Source organism: Arachis ipaensis, chromosome B3, assembly GCF_059453495.1.
Source record: "Arachis ipaensis isolate K30076 ecotype BB chromosome B3, ASM5945349v1, whole genome shotgun sequence".
Classification (NCBI taxonomy): Eukaryota; Viridiplantae; Streptophyta; class Magnoliopsida; order Fabales; family Fabaceae; genus Arachis; species Arachis ipaensis.
Window position 1 is genome coordinate 119,272,538 of NC_142438.1, and position 23,788 is coordinate 119,296,325.

The 23,788-nt window shown below is 42.9% G+C and overlaps 1 non-coding gene across 1 annotated transcript; it reads right to left on the reverse strand.

Annotated features, from left to right (window-relative positions):
• Window positions 1-1,270: 1,270 nt before the first annotated feature.
• Window positions 1,271-1,378, reverse strand: LOC148572226 (small nucleolar RNA R71). The gene has a single exon (XR_015908381.1). It is a non-coding gene; the product is annotated as a small nucleolar RNA R71 (small nucleolar RNA).
• Window positions 1,379-23,788: the final 22,410 nt, after the last annotated feature.

Genomic DNA, 23,788 nt, shown 5'->3' on the forward strand with positions numbered 1-23,788 from the left:
AAAATCTTTTTCTTAATTTTACATCATATTTTCGAAAATAACATCATCAATTAATGTTTTGATTCAAAAATTTCAAGTTTGTTACTTACTTGTTAAGAAAGATTCAAACTTTAAGTTCTAGAATCATATCTTGTGATTTCTTGTGAATCAAGTCATTAATTGAGATTTTAAAAATCAAATCTTTTTCAAAAACTAATTTCTATCATATCTTTTCAAAAATATCTTCTTATCTTACCTTTTTCAAAAAAGTGATTGCAAAATATCTTTTCTAACTTTCTAACTTCTTATCTTTTCAAAATTTGTTTCAACTAACTAACTAACTTTTTGTTTGTTTCTTACCTTTTTCAAAACTACCTAACTAACTCTCTCTCTCTAATTTTCGAAAAAATCTTCCCTCTTTTTCAAAATTTCTTTTTAATTAGACTAATTATTTTATTTTTTATTTGAATTTTCGAAAAACTACTAACCTTTTTCAAAAACTATTTTCCAAAATCACTAACTCTTTTTCAAAAATTATTTTCGAAAATTCTTTCCTCCTCTCATCCCCTTCTATTTATTTATTCATCTACTAACACTTCTCTTCATCTCACATCTCTGCTCCTATCATCACCTTTGTGTTTGGATTCTTCATTCTTCTTCACCCCTATTCCTTTTCTTCTTCTACTAACAATAAGGAACCTCTTTACTATGACATAGAGGATTCCTCTTCTTTTCTTTTTCTCTTCTCTTTCTTATGAGCAGGGACAAAGAAAAAGGCATTCTTGTTGAAGTTGATCCAGAACCTGAAAGGACTCTGAAGAGAAAACTAAGAGAAGCTAAATTACAACAATCCAGAGACAACCTTATTGAAAATTTCGAACAAGTAAAGGAGATGGCAACCGAACCCAACAACAATAATGCAAGGAGAATGCTTGGTGACTTTACTGCACCTAATTCCAATTTACATGGAAGAAGCATCTCCATTCCTACCATTGGAGCAAACAATTTTGAGCTGAAACCTCAGCTAGTTTCTCTGATGCAGCAGAACTGCAAGTTTCATGGACTTCCATCTGAAGATCCTTTTCAGTTCTTAACTGAATTCTTGCAGATCTGTGATACTGTTAAGACTAATGGAGTAGATTCTGAAGTCTACAGGCTCATGCTTTTCCCTTTTGCTGTAAGAGACAGAGCTAGAATATGGTTGGACTCTCAACCCAAAGACAGCCTGAACTCTTGGGATAAGCTGGTCACGGCTTTCTTAGCCAAGTTCTTTCCTCCTCAAAAGCTGAGCAAGCTTAGAGCTGATGTTCAAACCTTCAGACAGAAAGAAGGTGAATCCCTCTATGAAGCTTGGGAAAGATACAAGCAGCTGACCAAAAAGTGTCCTTCTGACATGCTTTCAGAATGGACCATCCTGGATATATTCTATGATGGTTTATCTGAGCTATCAAAGATGTCATTGGATACTTCTGCAGGTGGATCCATTCACCTAAAGAAAATGCCTGCAGAAGCTCAAGAACTCATTGACATGGTTGCTAATAACCAGTTTATGTACACTTCTGAGAGGAATCCTGTGAGTAATGGGACGCCTATGAAGAAGGGAGTTCTTGAAATTGATACTCTGAATACCATATTGGCTCAGAATAAAATATTGACTCAGCAAGTCAATATGATTTCTCAGAGTCTGAATGGAATGCAAGCTGCATCCAACAGTACTCAAGAGGCATCTTCTGAGGAAGAAGCTTATGATCCTGAGAACCCTGCAATAGCAGAGTTAAAATACATGGGTGAACCATATGGAAACACCTACAATCCATCATGGAGAAATCACCCAAATCTCTCATAGAAGGATCAAAAGCCTCAACAAGGCTTTAATAATGGTGGAAGAAACAGGTTTAGCAATAGCAAGCCTTTTCCATCATCCACTCAGCAACAGACAGAGAATTCTGAGCAGAATCCATCTAGCTTAGCAAATTTAGTCTCTGATCTATCTAAGGTCACTGTGAGTTTCATGAATGAAACAAGGTCTTCCATTAGAAATTTGGAAGCACAAGTGGGCCAGCTGAGTAAAAGGATCACTAAAATCCCTCCTAGTACTCTCCCAAGCAATACAGAAGAGAATCCAAAAGGAAAGTGCAAGGCCATTGAATTAATTACCATGGCCGAACCCACAAGAGAGGAGAAGGATGTGAATCCCAAGGAGGAAGACCTCCTGGGACGTCCAGTGATCAATAAGGAGCTTCCCTCTGAGGAACCTAAGGAATCTGAGACTCATCTAGAGACCATAGAGATTCCATTGAACCTCCTTATGCCATTCATGAGCTCTGATGAATATTCCTCTTCTTAAGAGAATGAGGATGTTATTGAAGAGCAAGCTGCCAAGTTCTTTGGTGCAATCATGAAGCTAAATGCCAAATTATTTGGTATTGAAACTTGGGAAGATGAACTTCCCTTGTTCACCAATGAACTAAGTGATCTGGATCAACTGACATTGCCTCAGAAGAGACAGGATCCTGGAAAGTTCATAATACCTTGTACCATAGGCACCATGATCTTTAAGGCTCTGTGTGACCTTGGTTCAGGAATAAACCTCATGCCCCTCTCTGTAATAGAGAAACTAGGAATCTATGGGGTTCAAGCTGCTAAAATCTCATTAGAGATGGCAGACAATTCAAGAAAACAGGCTTATGGACAAGTAGAGGACGTGTTAGTAAAGGTTGAAGGCCTTTACATCCCTGCTGATTTCATAGTCCTGGATACTGGAAAGGAAGAGGATGAATCCATCATCCTAGGAAGACCTTTCCTAGCCACAGCAAGAGCTGTGATTGATGTGGACAGAGGAGAATTGATCCTTCAATTAAATAAGGACAACCTTGTGTTTACAACTCAAGGATCTCTCTCTGCATCCATGGAGAGGAAGCAGAAAAAGCTTCTCTCAAAGTAGAGTCAACCAAAGCCCCACAGTCAAACTCTAAGTTTGGTGTTGGGAGGCCACAACCGAACTCTAATTTTGGTGTCAAACCTCCATATCCAAACTCTAAGTTTGGTGTTGGGAGGTCTCAACAAAGCTCTGCACATCTGTGAGGCTCCATGAGAGCCCACTGTCAAGCTATTGACATTAAAGAAGCGCTTGTTGGGAGGCAACCAAATGTTTATTTATCTAATTTTATTTTTGTTTTTCATGTTTTCTTAGGTTCATGATCATGTGGAGTCACAAAATAAACGAAAAATTTGGAAACAGAATCAAAAACAGCGGAAGAAAAATCACACCCTGGAGAAAGCACCTGTCTGGCGTTCAACGCCAGAACAGAGCATCGTTCTGGCGCTGAACGCCCAAAATGGGCAGTATCTGGGCGCTGAACGCCCAAAATGGGCAGCATTTGGGCACTGAACGCCAGAATTGCACCCTGGAGAAGAGCTGGCGCTGAACGCCCAGAACAAGCATGGTTCTGGCATTCAACGCCAGAAATGGGCAACAAATGGGCGTTGAACGCCCAAAATGGGCACCAACCTGGCGCTGAACGCCCAGAGTTGTGTGCAAGGGCATTTTACATGCCTAATTTGGTGCAAGGTTGTAAATCCTTGAACACCTCAGGATCTGTGGACCCCACAGGATCATCTCAGGATCTGTGGACCACGCAGGATCATCTCAGGATCTGTGGATCCCACAGGATCCCCACCTACCTCCACTCACTCTCTTCTCTCTTCTCAATCATCCTCTATTCCCAGTAAATACTCTTCCCCAAAACCCTTCACCTATCACCTCCATCTCTCTTCCCTATTAACCCTTCACCACTCACATCCACCCACTCTTCCCCATAAACCTACCCAATAAACTCCACCTACCCTCAAAATTCAAATCAATTTCCCACCCAAACCCACCCATATGGCCGAACCTTAACCCCCCTCCCTTCCCTATATAAAGCCTTCCATTCTTCCTCATTTTCACACAACACAACCCTCTCTTCTCTTCTTGGCCGAAACACACCTCCCCCCTCTTCTCCATCTTTTCTTCTTCTTCTTCATCTAATTCTTTATTTTCTTGCTCGAGGGCGAGCAATATTCTAAGTTTGGTGTGGTAAAAGCATAAGCTTTTTTTTTCCATTACCATTGATTGCACCTAAGACCGGAGAATCCTCTAGAAAAGGGAAAGGAAAGACAAAAACTTCCACCTCCAAGTCATGGGAGATGGAAAGATTCATCTCCAAAGCTTATCAAGACCACTTCTATGATGTTGTGGCCAAGAAGAAGGTGATTCCCGAGGTCCCTTTCAAACTCAAAAGAAATGAGTATCCGGAGATCCGTCATGAAATTCAAAGAAGAGGTTGGGAAGTTCTAACAAATCCCATCCAACAAGTCGGCATCCTAATGGTTCAAGAGTTCTATGCCAATGCATGGATCACCAAGAACCATGATCAAAGTAAGAACCCGGATCCAAAGAACTATGTTACAATGGTTCGGGGGAAATACTTAGATTTTAGTCCGGAAAATGTGAGGTTGGCGTTTAACTTGCCTATGATGCAAGGAGATGACGCCCCTACACTAGAAGGGTCAACTTTAATCAAAGGTTGGACCAAGTCCTCATGGACATATGTGTAGAAGGAGCTCAATGGAAGATTGACTCCAAAGGCAAGCCGGTTCAACTAAGAAGATTGGACCTCAAGCCTGTGGCTAGAGGATGGTTGGAGTTCATCCAACGCTCCATCATCCCCACTAGCAACCGATCTGAAGTTACTGTGGATCGGACCATCATGATCCATAGCATCATGATTGGAGAAGAAGTAGAGGTTCATGAAGTCATCTCCCTTGAACTCTACAAAATAGCCGAAAAGCCCTCTCCTGGGGCAAGGCTAGCTTTTCCTCATCTTATCTGCCATCTATGTTACTCAGCTGGAGCTTCCATAGAAGGAGACATTCACATTGAGGAAGAGAAGCCCATCACTAAGAAAAAGATGGAGCAAGCAAGAGAGCCCATTCATGGAGCTCAAGAGGCGCAGGAAGCTCATCACCATGAGATCCCGGAGATGCCTCATATGCATTTTCCTCCACAAAACTATTGGGAGCAAATCAACACCTCCCTAGGAGAATTAAGTTCCAACATGGGACAACTAAGGGTGGAACATCAAGAGCACTCCATCATCCTTCATGAAATAAGAGAAGATCAAAAAGCAATGAGGGAGGAGCAACAAAGACAAGGAAGAGACATAGAAGAGTTCAAGGACATCATTGGTTCCTCAAGAAGGAAACGCCACCATCACTAAGGTGGACTCATTCCTTGTTCTTACTTTCTCTGTTTTTCGTTTTTTCTATGTTAAGTGCTTATCTATGTTTGTGTCTTCATTACATGATCATTAGTAGTTAGTAACTTTGTCTTAAAGTTATGAATGTCCTATGAATCCATCACCTCTCTTAAATGAAAAATGTTTTAATTCAAAAGAACAAGAAGTACATGAGTTTTGAATTTATCCTTGAACTTAGTTTAATTATATTGATGTGGTGACAATGTTTTTTGTTTTCTGAATGTATGCTTGAACAGTGCATATGTCTTTTGAAGTTGTTGTTTAAGAATGTTAAATATGTTGTCTCTTGAAAGAATGATGACTAGGAGACATGTTATTTGATAATCTAAAAAATCATAAAAATGATTCTTGAATCAAGAAAAAGCAGCAAAGAACAAAGCTTGTAGAAAAAAAAATAAAATAAAATAGGCGAAAAAAATTTAGAAAGGAAAAAAAAGCAAGCAGAAAAAGCCAAAAGCTCTTAAAACCAAGAGGCAAGAGCAAAAAGCCAATAACCCTTAAAACCAAAAGGCAAGGGCAAATAAAAAGGATCCCAAGGCTTTGAGCATCAGTGGATTGGAGGTCCTAAAGGAATAAAATCCTGGTCTAAGCGGCTAAACCGAGCTGTCCCTAACCATGTGCTTGTGGCGTGTAGGTGTCAAGTGAAAACTTGAGACTGAGCGGCTAAAGTCAAGGTCCAAAGCAAAAAAAGAATGTGCTTAAGAACCCTGGACACCTCTAATTGGGGACTTTAGCAAAGCTGAGTCACAATCTGAAAAGGTTCACCGAATTATGTGTCTGTGGCATTTATGTATCCTGTGGTAATACTGGAAAACAAAGTGCTTAGGGCCACGGCCAAGACTCATAAAATAGCTGTGTTCAAGAATCATCATACTGAACTAGGAGAGTCAATAACACTATCTAAACTCTGAGTTCCTATAGAAGCCAATCATTCTGAACTTCAATGGATAAAGTGAGATGCCAAAACTATTCAAGAGACAAAAAGCTACAAGTCCCGCTCATCTGATTGGAGCTATGTTTCATTGATAGTTTGGAATTTATAGTATATTCTCTTCTTTTTATCCTATTTGATTTTCAGTTGCTTGGGGACAAGCAACAATTTAAGTTTGGTGTTGTGATGAGTGGATAATTTATACGCTTTTTGGCATTGTTTTTAGTATGTTTTTAGTAGAATCTGGTTACTTTTAGGGATGTTTTCATTAGTTTTTATGTTAAATTCACATTTCTGGACTTTACTATGAGTTTGTGTGTTTTTCTGTGATTTCAGGTATTTTTTGGCTGAAATTGAGGGACTTGAGCAAAAATCAGATTCAGAGGTTGAAGAAGGATTGCTGATGCTGTTGGATTCTGACCTTCCTGCACTCAAAATGGATTTTCTGGATCTACAGAACTCAAAATGGCACGCTTCCAATTGCGTTGAAAATTAGACATCCAGGACTTTCCAGCAATATATAATAGTCCATACTTTGCCCAAGTTTAGACGACGCAAACTGGCGTTCAACGCCAGCTCTCTGCCCAATTCTGGCGTCCAGCGCCAGAAACAAGTTGCAAAGTAGAGTTCAACACCCAAACTAGCACAAAAGCTGGCGTTCAACTCCAAGAATGACCTCTCCACGTGTAGACTTCAAGCTCAGCCTAAGCACACACCAGGTGGGCCCCAGAAGTGGATTTATGCATCAATTACTTACTTCTGTAAACCCTAGTAGCTAGTTTATTATAAATAGGACCTTTTACTATTGTATTAGACATCTTTGGATTATCTTTTGATCTATTGATCACGTTTGGGGGCTAGCCATTTGGCCATGCCTGGACCTTCATTACTTATGTATTTTCAACGGTAGAGTTTCTGCACTCCATAGATTAAGGTGTGGAGCTCTGCTGTTCCTCAAAGATTAATGCAAAGTACTACTGTTTTCTATTCAATTCATCTTAATTCGTTTCTAAGATATTCATTCGCACTTCAACCTGAATGTGATGAACGTGACAATCATCATCATTCCCTATGAACGCGTGCCTGACAACCACTTCCGTTCTACATTAGATTGAATGAGTATCTCTTAGATCTCTTAATCAGAATCTTCGTGGTATAAGCTAGATTGATGGCGGCATTCATGAGAGTCCGGAAAGTCTAAACCTTGTCCGTGGTATTCCGAGTAGGACTCTGGGATTGAATGACTGTGACGAACTCCAAACTCGCGAGTGCTGGGCGTAGTGACAGACGCAAAAGGATAGTAAATTCTATTCCAGTATGATCGAGAACCTCCAAGATGATTAGCCATGCAGTGACAGCGCATCGGACCATTTTCACAGAGAGGAATAGGATGCAACCAACGACAAGGGTGATGCCTCCAGACGATTAGACGTGCTATGACAGAGCATTTGGACCATTTTCCCGAGAGAATTGAAAGTAGCCATTGGCACCGGTGACATCCTTACATAAAGCCAGCCATAGAAAGGAGTAAGACGGATTGGATAAAGACAGCAGGAAAGCAGAGGTTCAGAGGAATGAATGCATCTCCATACGCTTATCTGAAATTCTCACCAATGATTTACATAAGTATTTCTATCCTTATTTTAGTATTAATTTTGAAAACTCCATAACTATTTTATATCCGCCTGACTAAGATTTACAAGGTGACCATAGCTTGCTTCATACCAACAATCTCCGTGGGATCGACCCTTACTCACGTAAGGTTTATTACTTGGACGACCCAGTGCACTTGCTGGTTAGTTATGCGAAGTTGTGAAGATATGTTTAGACCATGGTTCTGTGCATCCGTTTTTGGTGCCATCGCCAGGGAATCAATTTCGAACAATAATTCACAACCTGAGTAACAATTTCGCATACCAACGACCATGACAACGACCACGATTCAGATCTAGAGGATAGAATGCCACACAAGAACATGGACACGACACCAAAAGATACTCCTCAACCTAACAAAGACAATGATTCACCAAATATGGAAGCCGTGGAGGCACTTCAGGATCGCTTGAAGCTACTCAAAAAAGAGGTGAAGCATCAACGGGAGGCTGAGAGAGACCTACGAGGGGAAGTTAGGCAACGCCGTGAGTTAGAGAACAAGCTCTTAAAACTCGAAGCCGATCTCAAAACCAAGACTACTCGATCAAGTCACGAAGATGACTCTCGTAAAGACCAAGATCCGTTCACCAAAGAGATCGTGAGGACCAAAATCCCAAAAGACTTCAAACTTCCCGACATGACTCTGTATGATGGGACTACAGATCCCGGCCATCATCTCAGCAATTTTAGAAGTAGAATGTACCTCACCGACGCTTCAGACGCAGTTCGCTGCAAAGCCTTTCCAACTACTTTAACAAAGACGGCGACAACTTACCTCATAGGTCCGTCTCAAGCTTCGACGACTTAGCCAAGAAGTTTCTAGCTAGATTCTCCATCCAAAAAGATAAGGATAAACACGCCCCAAGTTTATTGGGAATCAGGCAAGGAGATCGGGAAAGTCTTCGCAACTACATGGAAAGATTCAACAAAACATGCCTGGACATACAAAGCCTGCCAACAGAGGCCGCCATTATGGGCCTCATCAATGGCTTACGAGAGGGACCTTTTAGCCAATCTATATCGAAAAAACACCCCACATCTCTGAATGAAGTGCAAGAACGGGCAGAGAAGTACATCAACATGGAGGAGAACTCTCGACTAGGAGAGACGTCAAAATCTGGATTCACCTACTCTTCTCGAGATAAGGATAAAGAGACCAAAAAGAAAGAAGATCGACATGGAGAAAAATCAAAAAATACCACAATTACACCCCTCTTCGGGTGTCCCTTGTAGATATCTACAGAGAAGTCTTCCATACTGAAAAAATACCCCCAGCTCTACCACTCAAAGGCAAAAAAGGAAGAGGAAATCGGTCTGAATATTGCGAATACCACAGAATCCGCGGGCACTCCACCAACGAATGTTTTGACTTAAAGAATATCATAGAAAAACTAGTAAGAGAAGGAAAATTAGATCGGTACCTGGCCACTCGAGACGATGAGCAAAGAAAAAGAAGAAGGGATGAAGATGTCGGACGAACCGAGCGATCACCTCGTACACTAGAAAGACACGTCCACATGATACACGGCGGATTTGCAGGAGGAGGAATCTCCAAATCATCTCGCAAAAGATACCTTAAAGAAGTATATCATGTCGAGGGAAAGGAGGAAGTACCCAACATTCCCGCAATTACTTTCACCAAAGAAGACGCATCCGGTATCATCTCAGGACACGACGATCCCATGGTCATCACTATTATACTGGAAAACGCAAATCTCCACCGCACACTGATAAACCAAGGGAGATCCGCCGATATCTTATTCAAAACCGCCTTCGACAAGCTTGGCCTGGAAGAAAAAGAACTCAGAGCATATCCGAACAGCCTGTTCGGACTGGGAGACACCCCAGTTCAACCACTTGGATACGTCTCACTACACACAACCTTCAGAAAAAGAAGCCAGGCAAGAACACTTAAGATAGACTACATCATGGTCAACGTGAGTTCGGCCTACAACGCTTTAATAGGTCGGACAACATTAAATCAGCTCGGCACAATAGTCTCGACTCCACATCTATGCATGAAATTCCCAACTGCAGAAGGGATAGCTACAATAAAAGTAGACCAGAAGACGGCGCGCCGTTGCTATAACGAAAGTCTAAACCTCAGAGGCAGAGGAGAAGAGTTCCACACAATCGAACTCGGAGGAGTTCAGAGGCGAGAAGAACTCCCGCCCACAGCCCGAAGGTGAAATAGAGAAAGTCCAGATCGGAGACATCCCGGACAAAACAACCAATATTGGTACAATCCTAAAGGGAGACATGAAAGAATCACTCGTACAGTTCTTACGAGATAACATCGACCTCCTTGCATGGAAGGTAGCAGACATGCCAGGCAGAGACCCCAAATTAATGTGCCATAAGCTGGCGGTCTACCCAGGATCTTGGCCAGTACAACAGAGACGAAGAAAGCTCGGACTAGAACGATCTCAAGCTGTGGAAGAGCAGGTACAAGCTCTACTAGAGGCAGGATTCATAAGTGAAGTCAAGTACCCACTATGGCTAGCTAACCTCGTCTTGGTGAAAAAATCAAATGGGAAGTGGCGAATGTGCACCGACTACACGAATCTCAACAAAGCTTGCCCAAAAGATCCTTACCCACTCCCAAGTATTGACGCCCTAGTGGATCCCTGCTCTAGATACAAGTACCTCTCGTTTATGGATGCATATTCGGGATACAATTAAATCCCGATGTACCCTCCCGACCAAGAGAAAACTTCATTCTTAACCCCAAGAGCAAACTACTACTACATCGTCATGCCTTTTGGACTTAAAAATACAGGGGCTACTTAACAGAGATTAATGAATAAAGTCTTCACGGATCACATCGGAAAAATCATGAAAGTTTATGTGGACGACATGTTAATAAAGACACAAAGTGAAGAAACGTTGCTATCCGACCTCGCCCAAATATTCGACACCATAAGAAGGCATGGCATGCAACTTAATCCTGTAAAATGCACCTTCGCAGTAGAAGCTGGAAAATTCCTGGGTTTTATGCTCACACAAAGAGGAATCGAGGCAAATCCAGATAAATGCCGGGTCATACTCGACATGAAGACCCCGACTTGTGTCAAAGAGGTACAACAACTCAACGAAAGGTTAGCAGCTTTGTCCAGATTTCTAGCTGGATCGGCAATAAGATCTCTCTCCTTCTACGCCACTCTAAGGAAGGGAAAGAAGTTTGAATGGACACCTGAGTGCGAGCAAGCCTTCCAAGATTTCAAAAGATTCCTGGGACAACCACCTATCCTAACTCAGCCACGGGAGGGAGAACCACTCATACTATACCTCGCGGTAAGAAGTCGGGCAGTTGCCTCAGCATTAGTTCGAGAAGACGACAGTGGGCAATAACCCATTTACTTCATCAACAAAGCATTACAAGGATCCAAGATGAACTACCAAAAAATAAAAAAATTCGCTTATGCTCTCATCTTAACATCTCGATGAATTTGCCCATATTTTCAAGCCCACAGCATCAGGGTTCACACCAATCAGCCAATAAAAGGCATTCTGCAGAAAACAGATTTAGCAGGAAGAATCTTACAATAGGCAGTCGAGTTGTCAGAATTCGACCTTCAATACGAAGCTCGGACAGCCATCAAATCCCAATATTTGGCCGACTTCGTTGCAGAATTTACAGACACCCCGGAAGCCCCTACAAAATGGAATCTCTATGTAGATGGCTCCTCAAACAAAAATAGAAGCGGCGCGGGCGTGATAATTGAAAGCGATCAAGGAACCCAAATTGAACTTTCCCTCAAATTCGGGTTTCCCGCTTCAAACAACCAAGCTGAGTATGAGGCACTACTAGCTGGTTTGAAGCTGGCTAAAGAGGTCGGAGCTAAAAAACTCATCATCTACAGCGACTCACAGGTGGTCACTTCACAAATAGCCAGAAGCTACCAAGCCAAGGACCCCACTATGAAAAAGTACTTGGATAAAACCAAGGGACAGCTCGAACAACTCGGGGAATATGAGATCCGCCACATACCCCGTGAACAGAACGCCCGAGCTAATGCACTCTCAAAGCTAGCCAGCACCAAACCAGGAGGAAACTATAGAAGCCTCATTCAGGAAATGCTGCAGAATCCGTCAATCTTGGAAGAGGAAAAAGTCCTAATCATAACAAGTCTGGATCAAGGATGGATGACTCCCATAATTAACTACCTCAAAACAGAAACACTTCCTACAAATGAAAAGGAGGCAAAGAGGTTAAAACGGGAGGCACAATACTACACTATCATAAACAATACCATATACAAAAGAGGGATATCAATACCATTGCTAAAATGTGTACCGACTTCCAACACAAAGGAATTCCTAGAAGAAGTACACAGTGGCATCTGTGGCAATCATCTCGGAGCGCAAGCACTTACCAAAAAAGTACTCCGGGCAGAATTTTACTGGCCAACTCTATAAAAGGAAGCCACAGAGTTTGTAAGGACATGCCCACCATGTCAAAAACATGCCAACTTTCACATCGCCCCGCCAGAGGAACTCATCAGCGTGACCTCACCTTGGCCATTCGCAAAATGGGGACTCAACATTCTCGGACCCTTCCCTCAGGGATCGGGACAAGTTAAATTCCTCATAGTAGGGGTAGACTATTTTACAAAGTGGATCGAGGCAGAACCTCTAGCTAACGCCACTACTCAAAGAAGTCAAAAATTCCTATATAGGAACATTGTCACAAGGTTTGGGGTTCTATACTCCATCACCACAGACAATGGCACCTAATTCACAGATGCAGGCTTCAGAAAGTTAGTGGCCAACTTGAATATAAAACACCAGTTCACTTCCGTAGAACATCCCCAAGCCAATGGACAAGCCGAAGCTGCCAACAAAGTCATATTGGCTGGGCTAAAACGAAGATTACAGGACGCAAAGGGAGCCTGGGCTGAAGAGCTCCCACAAGTCCTATGGGCTTATCGAACAACGTCACATTCCACCACAAAGGAATTACCCTTCCGATTAGCATACGGAATTGAGGCAATGATCCCAGTAGAGATTGAAGAAGGGTCGCCTAGAGTGGTCCACTATAATGAAGAAGCCAACTCCCAACTTCAAAGGGAAGAACTCGACCTACTTCCTGAAATCCAAGAAAGAGCTCGGATCAGGGAAGAAGCATTAAAACGTCGAATGGCTTCGAGATACAATCAAAAGGTAGTGCAGCAAGGTTTTGCTGAGAATGACCTCATCCTAATCCAAAATGATATCGGAACAACTTGACCTGGAGAAGGAAAGCTGGCAGCAAACTGGAAAGGACGTTACCAAGTCGTAGAAGTTCTTGGAAAGGGCTACTACGGACTGTCCAAGCTCGATGGGCGAGAGCTTCCTAGGTCATGGCACGCCTGCAACCTAAGAAGGTACTATAGTTAGGGATGATAAAGGATCTAAGGATAAGACGCACTCTTTTTCCTGAAAATGTTTTTTAATGAGGCGCCAAGCCAAGACCTATAAATTGCCCGACTTAGAGGGATAAAATCACCGCAGGTATATATTTGCATTTTCTTTTGAATAAAATCTGTTTAGATCTTCTACAAATTCTCAAGCCACATTAATCTGAAACATTCATCGTCCGATTATAAAGCTATAGATCGGCAGAAAGTGAATATCAAATTCACTGCACGATCACGATAAAGACCAACAGAGATGAAAACTAAATTCATTAAAAGGTCAACCAAGCGAGGATTAAACCCAATTTCTATGAAATCGGCAAAGATGAAAACAGAATAATGCAAGAAGTTATCAAAAGTGATCCATAGAAAGGACCTGATGAGGTCTTAATAAAATGGATTGCTAAAAAATAACTTAAAGACTGGCCGACGTAAAGAAGTCGGACCAGTCGCAATAACCAATGTTATAAGTAAATCCCTGGAAAGAGGTCTAGCCAGCCCTATAAAAGAGGATTACTATAACTTAGAAGAGACCGACATGAAGAAGTCGGCCTCCCACAAACAAATTATAAAAAGTAATCCCTGAAAGAGACCTAAACGAGGTCCAAGAAAGAGGATTACAAAAATAACTTAGAAGAGACCGACATGAAGAAGTCAGCCTCCCACAAACAAGTTATAAAAAGTAATCCCTGAAAGAGACCTGTTCATACCCTGGGTCGAGCTATCCGACCTGGGATGATTGGCGATAAAGCGACCGACCTCTTCAGGTCAGGCTACCCGACCTCTTCTCAAAGAGGTCGGCCAAATCGACAGGAGAGCCCAATAAAGGTCCCAAATAGAGGAACACAACCCAAATCCAAAGGCAACCCAAGCCCATAGAGATAAAGGTGGTTCCCTTAAAGATAAGCTGACTTCACTCAAAATAAGATAAGATAAGATAAGATAACTGAAAGGTCAGCCCACACTACTATAAATATACTGGAGCACCCAGGTATAACTCATACTCTGATTCTACTAAAAACCTGCATAATACTCGTGCTAACTTAAGCATCAGAGTCTCTTGCAGGTACCCCCCACCCTCCGGTGACCAAGGATCAGCAGTACCGCCAGTCAACAGGTCGGACACAACAGCTCCAGCCGCCACTCACCAGCCGGACACGTCGGCACCGACCAGTACAAAAGATCTCGACCGAGATCGACCTCCAGTTTCAGGTAACCCTCGGAACATTGGCGCCGTTGCCGGGGAACCTGGAAGTCATCCCACCACCATGGCGGACGACCATGACAACGACCATGATTCAGATCTAGAGGATAGAACACCGCATAAAAATGCGGGCACTACACCAAAAGATACTCCGGAATCCAACAGAGACAAAAACTCATCAAATCCAGGAGTAATAGAAGCGCTTCAAGATCGTTTAAAGTAACTCGAAAAAGAAAGCCAGCATCAACGAGAGGTTGGCAAGGATCTACAAAGAGAGGTAAGGCGACGTCGAGACTTAGAAGATAAAATCCTACAACTCGAAGCCGATCTCCAAGCAAAGGCAATCCGGACCACCCCTGAGGACAATTCACGCAGAGATCAAGATCCATTCACTAGGGAAATCATGAAAACCAAAATTCCTAAGGACTTCAAACTCCCGGATATGACTTTGTATGATGGCACTACAGATCCCAACCATCACCTCAGCAACTTCAGAAGCAGAATGTACCTCACCGACGCCTCAGACGCCGTTCGCTGCAAAGCTTTTCCAACGACTCTCACGAAGACAGCAATTAGATGGTTCGACAACCTACCTCCAAAGTCCATCTCCAACTTTGACGACCTGGCCAGATTCTCCATCCAAAAAGACAAAGCTAAGCACGCCCCCAGTCTACTAGGTATCAAGCAAGGAGATCGGGAAAATTTTTGCAACTACATGGAAAGATTCAACAAAACGTGCCTAGACATACAAAGCTTACCAACAGAGGCTGCCGTCATGGGCCTCATCAACGGCCTACAAGAAGGACCTTTCAGCCAATCTATATCAAAGAAATATCCCACATCCTTAGATGAGGTACAAGAGCGGGCAGAGAAGTACATCAACATGGAAGAAAATTCCCGACTTGGAGAAGCCTCGAAATCCGGTTTCACCTACCGAGATAAAGATAAAGAATCCAAGAAGAAGGAAGATCGAACGGGCGAAAAAATCAAAAAATATCATAATTACACCCCTCTTCGGGTGTCCCTTGTGGATATTTACAAAGAAGTCTGTAACACAAAAAAGATACCCCCGGCTCGACCACTCAAAGGAAAAAGAGGAGGAGGAAATCGGAACGAATACTGTGAATATCATCGGGTCTGAGGACATTCCACCAACGAGTGCTTTGACTTAAAAAACATCATAGAGAAGTTAGTAAGGGAAGGAAAACTAAATCGGTATCTAGCCACCCGAGATGATGAACAAAGAAAAAGACGAAGAGATGAAGATGTCGGACGAGCTGAGCGATTACCTCGTACGCTAGAAAGACATGTCCATATGATACACGGAGGATTTGCAGGAGGTGGAATCTCCAAATCATCCCGCAAAAGATACCTCAAAGAAGTATATCATGTCGAAGGGAAGGAGGAAGCACTCGACATCCCTGCAATCACGTTCACCAAAGAAAACGCATCCGGTATCATCTTAGGACTCGACGATCCCATGGTCATCACCATCATACTGGCAAACGCCAATCTCCACCGCACATTAATAGACCAAGGGAGTTCTGCCGACATCTTATTCAAAACTGCCTTCGACAAACTCGGCTTAGAAGAAAAGGAGCTTAGAGCATACCCGAACAGCCTGTTCGGACTGGGAGATACCCCAGTACAACCACTGGGATATGTGTCGCTACACACAACCTTCGGAAAAGGGAACCAATCCAGAACACTCAAGATAGACTACATTGTGGTCAACGTGAGTTCAGCCTACAATGCCCTAATAGGTCGGACAACACTAAATCAACTCGGTGCAATAGTCTCGACTCCACATCTATGTATGAAATTCCCAACTACAGAATGGATAGCCACGATAAAAGCAGATCAAAAGATGGCACGTCGCTGTTATAACAAAAGTCTAAACCTCAGAGATAGAGGAGAAGAGTTCCATACAATTGAGCTTGGTGGAGTTCAGAGACGTGAAGAACTCCGTCCACAACCTGAAGGAGAAATAGAGAAAGTTCAGATCGGGGATACCTCAGACAAAACAACTAATATTGGCACGATCCTGAAGGGAGACGCAAAAGAATTACTAGTACAGTTCTTACGAGATAATGTCGATCTCTTTGCATGGAAAGCTGCAGACATGCCAGGTATAGACCCCATGCTAATGAGTCACAAGTTGGCGGTCTATCCAGGATCTCGGCCAATACAGCAGAGACGAAGAAAACTTGGGCCAGAACGATCCCAAGCTGTGGAAGAACAGGTACAAGCACTACTGGAGGCAGGATTCATAAGAGAAGTCAAGTACCCACTATGGCTAGCTAACGTTGTCTTGGTGAAAAAATCAAATGGGAAATGGCGAATGTGCACCAACTACACTAACCTCAACAAAGCCTGCCCAAAAGATCCCTATCCACTCCCAAGTATCGACGCACTGGTAGATGCTTCATCCGGATATAGATACCTCTCATTTATGGATGCATATTCCGAATACAACCAAATTCCCATGTATCCACCAAATTAAGAAAAGACCTCATTTTTTATGCCAAAAGCAAATTACTGCTACATTGTAATGCCTTTCGGTCTCAAGAATGCAAGAGCTACATATCAAAGGATAATGAATAAAGTCTTTTCAGCCCATATCGGAAAGATCATGGAAGTCTACGTGGACGACATGTTAATAAAGACACAAAGTGAAGAGACATTATTGTCCGACCTGGCCCAAGTGTTCAACACCATAAGGAAGCATGATGTGCGCCTCAATCCCGCAAAATGTACTTTTGCAGTAGAAGCAGGCAAGTTCTTGGGTTTTATGCTCACACAAAGAGGAATTGAGGCAAATCCAGATAAATGCCAGGCCATAATCAACATGAAAAGCCCAACTTGTGTCAAAGAAGTACAACAACTCAACGGGAGGTTAGCGGCCTTGTCCAGGTTCCTAGCGGGATCAGTGATAAGATCTCTTCCTTTTTATGCCACTCTAAGGAAAGGAAAGAACTTCGAGTGGACAATGGAATGCGAGCAAGCCTTCCAGGATTTCAAAAGTTTCCTAGGACGACCACCTATCCTAACTCGACCACGAAAGGAAGAGCCACTCGTATTGTACCTTGCGGTAGGAAGTCAAGCAGTAGCCTCAGCATTAGTTCGAGAGGACGACAAAGGGCAACAACATGTATACTTCATTAGTAAAACGCTGCAGGGATCCGAGCTGAACTACCAAAAAATAGAAAAGTTTGCCTATGCTCTCATACTGACATCTCGACGACTACGCCTGTACTTCCAGGCTCACACCATTAAGGTCCGGACCGACCAGCCCATAAAAGGGATACTGCAGAAAACAGATCTAGCAGGCAGAATTTTACAATGGGCAGTCGAGTTATCCGAGTTCAACCTCCAATATGAAGCTCGGACAGCCATCAAATCACAATACTTGGCCGACTTCATTGCAGAATTCACAGATACCCTGGAAGCCCCATAGAATGGAATCTCTACGTGGACGGGTCTTCAAATAAGACTGGAAGCGGTACAGGTGTGATAATAGAAAGCAACCAAGGAACCCAAGTTGAGCTTTCCCTCAAATTTGGGTTCCCGGCCTCAAACAACCAGGCAGAATATGAAGCGTTACTAGCTGGTTTGAAGCTGGCTAAGGAGGTTGGAGCTCAAAAACTCAATATCTTCAGCGACTCACAAGTAGTCACCTCACAGATAACAGGGAGTTACCAAGCCTAAGATCCCACCATGAAAAAGTATTTGGATATAACCAAGGAACATCTCGGATAACTCGGGGAATATAAGATCTGCCACATACCCCGCGAACAAAATGCCCAGCTAATGCACTCTCAAAGCTAGCCAGCACCAAACCAGGGGGCAACAATAGAAGCCTCATCCAGAAAATGCTACAGAACCCGTCAATCTCGGAAGCAGAAAAAGTCCTAGCTATAACAAATCAGGATCAAGGATGGATGACCCCCATAATTAATTACCTCAAAAAAGAAACACTCCCCACAAATGAGAAGGAAGCAAAGAGGTTAAAATGGGAGGCTCAGTACTACACCATCATAAACAACACCCTATACAAAAGACGGATTTCAATACCATTGTTAAAATGTGTGCCGACCTCTAACACAAGGGAAGTTTTAGAGGAAGTACACAGCGGTATTTGTGGCAATCATCTCGGGGCACAAGCTCTCACCAAAAAGGTACTTCGGGCGGGATTTTACTGGACAACTCTACAAAAGGAAGCTACAGAATTTGTAAGGACATGTCTCCCATGCCAGAAACATGCCAACTTTCACATCGCCTCGCCAGAAGAGCTCATCAGCGTAACTTCGCCTTGGCCATTTGCAAAATGGGGACTCGATCTTCTCGGACCCTTTCCCCAGGGATCAGGACAAGTCAAATTCCTCATAGTCGGAGTAGACTATTTCACAAAGTGGATTGAGGCAGAGCCCCTAGCCAACGCCACTGCTTAAAGAAGCCAGAAATTCCTATATAGGAACATTGTCACGAGGTATGGGGTTCCATACTCCATCACCACAGACAATAGCACTCAATTCACAAATGCAGGCTTCAGGAGATTAATAGCCGACTTGAACATAAAGCACCAGTTCACCTCCGTCGAAAATCCTCAAGCCAATGGGCAAGCCAAAGCTGCCAACAAAGTCATATTGGCTGAGTTGAAACGGAGACTGTAAGATGCGAAGGGAGCTTGGGCTGAAGAACTTCCACAGGTCCTATGGGCATATCGAACTACGCCACATTCCACCACAAACGAATCACCGTTCCGATTAGCATACGGCGTGGAGGCAATAATCCCAATAGAGGTCGAAGAAGGGTCGCCTAGAGTAGTCCACTACAATGAAGAAGCCAACTCTCAACTTCAAAGAGAAGAACTCGACCTACTTCCGGAAATCCAAGAAAGAGCTTGGATCAGGGAAGAAGCGCTAAAGCGCCGAATGGCATCAAGATATAATCAAAAGGTAGTGCCAAGAGGTTTCGCGGAGAATGATCTCATCCTAATCCGAAATGATATTGGAACAACTCGATCCGGAGAAGGAAAGCTGGCAGCAAACTGGAAAGGACCCTACCGAGTCATAGAAGTACTTGGGAAGGGCTACTACAGACTGTCCGAACTCGATGGACGAGAGCTTCCCAGATCGTGGCACGCCTGCAACCTAAAAAGGTACTATAGTTAGAGAAGGTAAAAGATCTCATCATAGGATGCACTCTTTTTCCTGAAAAGGTTTTTTAATAAGGCACCAAGTTGAGATCCAGATATTATCCGACTTAAAAGGATGAAAAACTCCAAACATGTATATATTTGCACTTTCTTTTAAATAAAAAATATTTTAGATATTCTACAAACTCTCAAGACGCATTAATCTGAAGCATTCATCGTCTGATTATAAAGTAACAGATCGGCAGAAAGTGAAAAACAGATTCACTGCACGATCACGATAAAAGACCAATAAAGATGAAAACGCGATTCATCTAAAGGTCGACCAAAGAAAGACAGAAACCACCTTGTACAAATCGGCAAAGATGAACACAGAATAATGCAAGAAGTTATCGAAAGTGATCCGAAAAAAGAACCTGACGAGGTCTTATGGATTGCTAAATAATAACTTAAAGACTGGCCGACATAGAGAAGTCGGACCAAGTCAACCCAAATTATCAGCAAATCCCTGGAAAGAGGTCTGGCCAACCCTATAAAAGAGAAATTGCTATAACATAGAAGAGATCGACCTAACGAAGTCGGTCTCCTACAAAAACAAGTTATATAAGTAATCCCTGAAAGAGACCTGACAAAGGTCCAAGAAAGAGGATTACAAAAATAACTTGGAAAAGGACGACGCAAAGAAGACGGTCTCCTACAACCAACAAGTTATAGAGTAGTCCCTGAAAGAGACCTGACAAAGGCCCAAAAAAAAGGACTACAAAAATAACTGGAAAAAGGACCAACGAAAAGAAATCGGTTATGGATTACTAGTAAGAGCCAGAAAACCGAAATACAAGTGGGATACACACATCCACAACATCAAAGGATCCAAGCTACGAGCAATAAGCACAAAAGCAATTAAAAGAGGCCGGGCAGCAAGGTTTCAGCATCCTCAAAACCCAGAAAAGTGCCAAGACAAGTGCAAACAAGCATGATATAAAATACAATATTATAAACAAGCTTCAGGGTCGAGCCCAAAAGCTTGAAAGCTACTTGTTGTTTTTTCAAAAAATCAAAAGTTGCTGAACAAGCAACTGGAAGGAGTATCAACAGTCAGCAAAATATTCAAATTACAGAAATAAAGAGTTTAAAAAGCCCACAAGTCGGGCTATCTACACAAACATCCAAGAAAGATTAGTTAAGATTGGGAGCCTTCTCGGTGGCATCAGTCTGGGGTGAAGGAGGGCGAGTTTGGAGAGCCACTGCATCCACCGTACCATCGTCCCTGTTCAGAATTTGACAATCAGGATCTAATTCTGGACGAGCAATCCCAGCAGGAGGAACTATAGAGATCGACACTTTAACAGCAGGCGCAGAGGGAGGTTCGACATCATCGTCATCTTGGTCGTCGGGAACAATTTTTCCATCCCTCACAATATTGTCCAAGCTAAAAAGAGTCAGGTCGGCCTCGGGAGCAATAATTCGGACCTGGTCCTTCAGATTCTCGTAAGCAGCATTCACACTGCCAACGAGATGCCCCTGGAGCTCGGAGTAATCAACTCGGGCAGACTCCAGCTCCTCCCTCAGACGCACCACCTCCCGATAAGATGTAACATAACTGTCCTTATGCCTTAATGCCGTGTCCTCAGCCAACCGCACAGAAGCCGCCAGAGCAAGAGAACTCGTCTTCTCATTCTCCAGATCCTTCTCCAGTTTGGCCACCTTCATCTCAAGCTCCTCTTTCAAGCCCTTCATCCGATCGAATTCCTGTTTTGCCTCCTCCATGAAGGCTTTGGTGGCATGGAGAGGAAGATTTTGAGCTGTTCGGTACAAGGCAGCTCCCATATGTGCCATTTTTACACTACTCTGAGTTATAAAGTCTAAATGACGAAGGAGTGATACATCATCCATAGGAAGGACACCGTAAGGACCGATCTGCTGATCTACGAACTCGACCGCGTCAAAGTCAGGGGCATCAAGGTTGAAAGGCTCAATTGTTTTTTGTTTCTTGTTGGGAGGAGCACCAGAGGTAGCAGCGGAAGACTGTGGAGGCTTGGCCAGGCGAACCCGAGGAGTGGGAACCACCTTCCTTGGCCCAAGAGAGCTCGCTACGGGTGGCTTCACCTGAACTTGCGAAGACTCCTCTCCCACCGCCTTGGCCGAGATATTTTGAGCAGCAGCAGCCTTCTTCGCTTTTTTGTAGGCCTGCATAGAATCGTTGTTCTTCGATATCTCTGAAAAAATAGAATCAACCACAGCAATGGGTTATAATCACAAAAGAAGAAGTAAAACTAAAAAGCAAGTATGTAAACAAGTCGAACAGTACCTAAAACAGTTCGAACTAAAGACGGGTCACTCAAAAACCTTTTTGTATCAAGATGGGGTGGTTTCCTCCATAAATCTTTGAGAACAACTACAAAAGCTCGTTCAACCTCGTCAAGCATCTCCCAGGTATAGCGAGACACTCTCACATTCTTTTGCCATTCCAGAGGAAAGGCAGGCTCATCATTTTTATCAAGAAAAAAGGGGCGGGCCCCCTCAACAGCACGAACTCAGAAGAAATAATTCTTAAAATCTTTAAAAGATTCATCATACATGGCAAAAACTATATGCCCTTGGGCTGACCTGAAAGAAATCCAGGAAACTTTCTTTTTGGCAGACCTTCCGGGCTTGCCAGATACAAAAAGATAGAGAAAAAGAGCCTGAGAAGGTGTTATGCCTAACTCTCGGCAAAGCAGCTGAAAAATCTTAATAAAACCCCAGGAATTCGGATGGAGCAATATTACAAGACCACAATAAATCAGATTCGAAAGCAGTAAAGGGAAAGGTAATGTCCAACTGGCTGAAGAAATACTCATAGGCATAGAAAAAGGGACGCTCCCCCTCGATCGAAGTAGGAAAACAAATCCTCTCATTAGAATCGGGCGCTACAAGCTCATAATCCCTCTCTCGGGCGCCGCTACCACAAATCTTATGACGTTTCCTCAGCTCTACACAAAAATTAGCATCCACCACAGAGACACACATCAAGACAAGGGAGTCCAGCCAATCAGACATCCCCTCGGGAACTTTAGAAGACATCTCTACAATGTTATTACGAGAAGACATGAGGCCAACTAATCCTACAATAAGAAAAGAAGATGGGATTACCAAAAAACATCTCGGACAAGGGGCAAAATAACTCGACTAGTATACAGAAAAACAAACAGAAAAGGAAAACCCCAAGACTCAAACCAAAGTCCTGGGGCATCCTTTGGAGGCAGTAACAAAGCAAGGTTTCAGGAAAAATCTACAGCTTACGTCTCGGCATCCCCCAAACAAGAAAAGAAGAATTCAAACAGCAAGCATTTTCATAGGAGAAAAGACAAAATACAAAAAAGTACAAAAAGTCAAAGCCACTATCTTTTTATAGTCTATCAGCAAAAAGCTTCGACAACACCAAACATGCCAAACAGAGAATCGTCAAAGACACAACCTTTTTGAACCAAGCAAAAAATCGTCATCAGAAGCACAAGCAGAAACGGCGACAACATGCAAAAAAACCCTAAAAGCATCAAGCAACAGAAAAGGCGAAAAAATACGAAGAAACTCCAGAATACGCAATAATCAGGCGCAGTAAAAGCAAAAAGATCCAAACTTTCTCCAAGCAAAAATCAAACTCAGGCATAAAAATGACAGAGGAGAAAAAATCAAACCTGGAAAATAGAAGAAAACCTCGAAAGAAAGCTGAAGAGCAAGAAGCGACAGAGCCACCCTTCGAACGAAAAAAAATTCGCCGGAAGAAGACAGAAGGAAAAACCCAGAATCACTCCTTTTCCACAGAAAGCGGTAGAAGAGCAGGCGTCGCAGGAAGAAACTGTGAAACTCTAAGGAAAAACAGAAAATGAGAGAGTAAAGGGAGAAGTTACGAAGAGGAACGAAGAAGAGAAACCATTTCTGATGGCAAAATTCAAAATGAAACCAAGGGAAACGGGGCATTTGAAGTCAATTAATAAGGGTATTAAACCCTCGCACGTTTCCAAAGCGCCGATATAAAAGCGCGCGCTTGTAAAGAAAAACGTTCCACATTCAAAAAGGCTCTACAAAGAAAAGAATCGACAAAATGCTTGAGTTCGGATTCGCCAGAGAAGGACCGAAGTCAAAGACTCGACCTCAACAAAAAAAATCGAGCTCAAGCAGGGGCACTGT